Source organism: Oxyura jamaicensis, chromosome 3, assembly GCF_011077185.1.
Source record: "Oxyura jamaicensis isolate SHBP4307 breed ruddy duck chromosome 3, BPBGC_Ojam_1.0, whole genome shotgun sequence".
In the NCBI taxonomy this organism is placed as follows: domain Eukaryota; kingdom Metazoa; phylum Chordata; class Aves; order Anseriformes; family Anatidae; genus Oxyura; species Oxyura jamaicensis.
In genome coordinates this window covers 13949673-13955403 of record NC_048895.1, presented here as the reverse complement: position 1 = coordinate 13955403, position 5731 = coordinate 13949673, and the positions used below count along the sequence as shown (strand labels likewise).

The 5731-nt window shown below is 45.4% G+C and overlaps 1 long non-coding RNA gene across 2 annotated transcripts in view; it reads left to right on the top strand.

Annotated features, from left to right (window-relative positions):
- The first annotated feature begins 3340 nt into the window (after window positions 1-3340).
- The window catches only part of LOC118165260, a 24699-nt gene continuing 22308 nt past the window's right edge, over window positions 3341-5731 (top strand). For both annotated transcript variants that reach the window (XR_004749948.1, XR_004749947.1), the window contains exon 1: window positions 3341-3382. This is a non-coding gene — a long non-coding RNA (uncharacterized LOC118165260). The remainder of the gene's footprint in view (window positions 3383-5731) is intronic.

Genomic DNA, 5731 nt, shown 5'->3' with positions numbered 1-5731 from the left:
AGTCTTGTGGGGATGATGGGATTTTGACAACCTTTCTCCACAGTGTTTTCGTTTCTGTTCATCAGCTTGTTGGTCTGATAACATTAATCAGCACTTCTGTGGAAACAGTGCTTTCAGAGACGAACATTGTAATCAGAATGAAGAGACACTGATGAGTATTGCTAAAATTAAAGAGTCTAAATCCAGCAAAATTGCTTTCACTGGGAAAATGTATTTTTATCTGTAGGCGCCGTTATCCACTAGCTCCACGCTGTCTTGACAAAGCCAGGCATGCTCACAGTCGGAGGGGGTGGCATCTCCGTGGGAGCCCCAGCAAAGATGTTGCTTACAGCTCACATTTTCCCAGTGGTACTTTCCTTGGAGTGTCGGTGCTCTCCCTCCTGACCCTGCCATCTAGCCCAGCACTCACACTGAGCAGCTTTGGCTCCTGGAGGAGGACAGTCCAGAAAGGGAAAACCTGGCCCCATGTTCATGCTGGAAGAAATTCATCCCAGACCCTGCTGTTGAAGAGGTTTGCAACGATGTTGTGCATACCCCATGATCCTGCTCCCCATCTCCTTAAGCTCCTCACTGCTCGGCTGCCATTTCACTGACAGCCTCACAGCCCGCTCCATCTGGGGATGGGAAGTGGGAGACACCTTCCCAGCTTTATTCATCCACCTTTTACCCCAGTCAAAAGAAATGTCCCAGTTTGGCATGCTGGCGACTTCCAGCATGGGACTGAACATGATGAAACATTGTGTATGCTTGAAGACGTAGCAAAAACTGAAACCCTCTCTTAATACTTGCCTTTCTGAGATCTCCCAGAGAAAGGGGTTGTCTCTGTTTTCCCTCTCGTAGCTCTGTGCTTTTGGCTGGGGTATTTTCTGGACACATTTAAGCCCTGCTGGAGTCAGCAGCTTCAGATGTAGGGGCTGGAAGAGGGGACATTTTCTCACCCCCTCCTGTCACAATAGTACAAAATGGAACAGATAAATGTTCAAATCCAGGGAGCGATGCAAGGGCATAATGTTAGTGGTAGTGTAGCTGGGATCGGGTAATTTGTGTATGAATGTGACTGAATATTAGAGGACGAGATCTATTTGTCCATAAACCTGACAAGACCGAAGCATTTCAGAAGCATTTTGTGGCCTATAAAACTGAAATGCAAAGCCTAAGCATAATGCTGCCCACTGAAAAGCATTAAATGGCTCACAGCACAAATGCCATAAAGCTGCAAGTGCACAGCTCGGGGGCACCCTGAGCCTCTGTTTTCCTGCTCCAGCTCAGGACAAGTGAGAATTGTTCCAATCTCCATGAGTGGCTTCCTACCTCACCGCCTCCCTGGCAAGAATGAGGAAAGCAGAGGAGAAAACAGAATCCCTTACCTCTGGATAATACTGCTTATGCTTCACACATTGCCACTGAATATTGTTCATACAGTTCATACAACACAGGATGGAGCAATATACAATTAATATAATTGCTAGATTATCATTAATAATTTCCTGCATGCTCTCAGGGGTCTAAACCAGCCCCAGATGTCAGGGCAGCAGTCCCATGCAGCATGTCCATTCAGTGATCAAGTTTCCTATTTTTTCTGCCTTCCCCAGGAATATCTGCTCCAAATGTTTACTTCACTCTTAGTTGGAGGGCAGAAAGGGGAAAGAGGGAGCTGATTTTGGCTACTGCTTCCTTTTGTACTGTCTGGGTTTGCCTCTGCCCCTGCTTTTAAGGTGAGTTGATCAAACGGTGGCCTCCGGGCACTCAGAAATGGAAGAGCTGCCTGGCCCTGGGTGAAGAAGTGACCCTGCTGCACCTACAGCTAACCATGCATTTGTGGGTGGGAAGATATTCCTCAAGGGAGGATATTTCAGGAGCATCTCAGCCCTCAGAGACAGCTGTCATCATCCCACTACTGCTAACCAGTCACGACACCCAGATGCTCACCATGGGCGGCTCAGGCCTTCACCATGCCAGCAGTGACCCCAGCAACCCCGCTCTTTTCTTGAGGCATAAAAAAGGTGAAGCTACCAGCAGCCAGAGAGAATGAAAAAGGTATGTTAGGAAACCCTTTTTCCCCATGGGGGTGGTTCCTCCGCTGGAAGAGAGGCCTGGAGGGGCTGTAGGATCTCCACCCTTGAGACCACTCAAACCTCATCTGGATACAGCGCTGAGCAACCTTACCCAACCTGGACCACAACCCCTTCCCATCTCAATTATTTTGCGACTTCCAAGACCAGAATTTTGACAGAGAATGTCTATGGAACTAATACCTACTGCTTACCTCCTGGTGGGCCCAGGGCAGAGGCACAGAGCCAAGCATTTCTGTCTAGGGACTGGGCTGGCTCCAGACTTACCCCAGTGAATCCTGTACAGTGTTTTTTCTTCTGCTAGTTTAATATTCAGGACTGGAAAGTGGAGGAGACAGAGATTGATCACCTGATACTTTAGCGGTGATTATTATGAATTCATTCATTTTAACTAATTTGGAATTTACTTTTCTTGTTCTTGAAGGCAGCCTTCGGATTGCTTAATAACATTACATCTAGCGACTGCAAAAATAAATATCTGACATCTCTAGTTTTGCAGTGTGTCATCTGTATGGATGTTTTCTGATGGATAATAAAAAATACATGCTTGTTGGGAATACATGATCTATAAATCAAACTTTTCCAAGGTCTTTGATTAATGTTTGTGAGTGGTGTAAGAAAGATTGCTTTCACCCCGTGACAAGTGATCCCTGCTCTGGGCTTCAGTAGTATCTACTGGCACTGAGGTCATAAACCACTTTCCATTCAATCACTTTTGTTTTCATTTCCCTGTAACTTTCTGAAACACTCACCTATGGGGCTAAAATTTTCCAAGCTGAGCCTCTGCCTGAAGGGGGCTTTAGATGCTGTATTTTGGGGAGGGAGAGTGCCCAGGGCAGCCAGAGACATCGTTCTCCTCCCCCTTCCTTCCTGTGGGAATAATAGTTGGATAACATTTGCAAAGTGGCATTTAAGTCCTCATTCTCTCTAAAGAGACGGGTACAAGCTGTAACTAAAAGGAGCCGGTAGCAACAGGCTTGCAAACACATGAAAAAATATTAAATCAAGCATGAACTAAGGAGTTGTATGGGAAGTGGTAGGGTATAGTCCCAGACCAAGACACCACCCATGCACAGCTAATGCCTATTCTCTCTCATTTGTGGGCTGCTCCGCTCCTCAGCTGGGCATCATCCCCAGGAGATGATGGGTGGGGAAGGAGGTGGGACATCTGCAAGACAGCATAAAAGTCTCAGAATTGGCCCTCCCTTTCCCTAGGCTTGCTGATGTTATGAGTGATTGTGCTGCCTAAAATTAGGCAGTTTGGGGCCAGAGCTTTGGGAGATGCTGCAGTCTGCATAGCAATTGGAAAGGTTAGTGTGCCTTTTTAGCCAGGTTATTCATTGAAATAGCATCTTGGTAAATTTGAAATTAAAAAGTCCCCTATGCCTTTTCTGACCATTAAGTAGGACAGCCTAGGGTTTAGATATGCAACAGCCTACCTTAAATGCTATTGTCAAGGACAATACCTTCTGCCAGTCACCAAGGTAACACTTGCTTTTCCAAAGCTCTTCTGAGTTTCTGAGCTGCCTGGTGTTTCCATGCTTAGTGCAAAACTGTGAGCTCTCTTCCATTGAGATTACCTGTGTACCTGCATGGGGTTGTCCTGGTGTCCCTGCTGGAGCAGGGGGCTGGACCAGAGGACCTCCAGAAGTCCCTTCCAACCTCAACCATCCCATGATTTTTACTTGTCCCAAATATAGCAGGATTTTAATCTGTCCCTGAAGTTGTTTTTCAATTCTCATGTGGAGAGTTGTATCAGCATAAAGCATCTAATCAACTTTGAGTTGCTGAAGATTATGGTAGCATGTGTGGCCCCCAGGAGCTGCAGGAATCATATTGTTGCTCTTCGATGACATTTTAAATCCAAATGATACACCCAAATCCTGCACCATCATGAGAGATGAAGAAAGGTCAGGTCCAGTAAAAGAGGCAGTGGTGTGTGATCAGCATGCTGCCTTTCAGGAAATGCCCATGGCCTCTGCTTCATCCAGGGTGCAGGGCTGAGTGTGTTGTTTCACCCTGGGATGGTTGCTGGAAAAAAAAATCCAGAATGAATGTTGAGTCACACAAAAAAATGTCCTTGAAAATCAGTGGCTTGCCCATGTTGGGATCCTAGCAACTCTCCCAGGGATGGCTAAAAAGACCTTTGAATACAAGGGAAAGCAATAGTGGTAGTGATTTTTTTATAATACTGATGCTCTGGTGAGCCTATACATCTGATGACAATGTTAGTGCCACACTTGGCAGCAATATTATATCCAGGCTTCCCTGAAGCAGTCCATTGACTCATGTGATACTAATTCATTTTCTGAAATGGACTTGTTTTACTGCAGACCATGAGTAGCCACGTATTGTTCACAGTGCTTGGAAAAAAAATAAATGTTGGTCTTTTGGAGAAATTTGTTTCTTGCAAGGAAGAAGCAGGGTTTCTAGACTTGCCAACCCCTGCCTGGTTGTTCCATGTTACAGCAGATGGAACAGGGGTGTGAAGGGAAGACCTGGTGCTTTCCAAAGCTATATTTGCTTGATGCTGTAGGTATGAATGCTCTGTAGCAAGAGAATGTGAGGGCTATGGGGCAGGGATCTTGTGCTGCAAATACTGTTGAAGATGTAGGGCAAAAAGGGGAAATCAGCATACGTCTGCCTGTATGCTTGTCTCTGTGCATATAGATTAGGTCTGCAGCCTGGAGGTCTCTCCAGACGAGCTCTCACTCCAGCAACCTTCCCTGCCTTTTCCTGAGTATGTTGTTGCCACTAATGAAAGTGATGTTAACTAACAAAAGCTCTTTGTAAAAATTTACCACACAATTTTTTTCCTCTTAACCTTCTTTTAGTGCTTTACTCTGAAAAAGCCTGCTTCTGATCACTTGCAGCCTGGAAAACCTAGCTAGCTGAGATGGCACCTTTGCTGATATCCTTGCTCTCTGCTGGCAAAGCACTGGCAATTTCTGTTTGACTCCCTGCCTGTCCACTCCCAACAATTATCCTTGGTTAACAGTGTTGCTGTGCCACAGCCTCCTTGGTGTCATCTCCTGACTTTAGGAGATTAAATAGCACAAGCAGCTGAGGATATGTGGATGGGCACCGAAGAACAAAAGCTGGAAGAATTAGTTTTTATGGTTTATTGAGTATATTGGCATACTGAAGCTTGTCTAGAAAAGCTGAAACAGCTGGCTTTTTGGATAACTTCAGTCATTTTAAGGCCATCTTTTTTTGAAGGTTTTAGTGGGCACCTTTTAATTCTTGATGGTCTGTCAGCTGGAGGATATTGGCTGCCCTGCTGTGTAGCAGCTGGTGCTTGGTGCAGGTGGTCTGGATGTGCTGTTGGGAGGGTGGTTTTGGTGCTCTTTCTAGTCAAACGGATGCTTTAGTGAGGAGATTGACCATGTATACAAAGCACAGTTTGTCCTGGAGTTTGTCCATTCCCAACATTTATGGCTATGTGTAGCCACAGAAGTGCAGCAGATCCCGTTGCAGCCTATTGTAGCACATATTTGATGACCAGCCATCTCTTAGGGAGACCTCCTCATTCAGTGCCATGTATTGGGGTTAGTGGGCAGGCTACAAACATGTAATGACCAAGGATTGGTCCACCAGGAAACTTAAGTGATCATGTAGCTTGTTTTTTTTTTTTTTTTTTTTTTTTTTTTTTTTTTTTT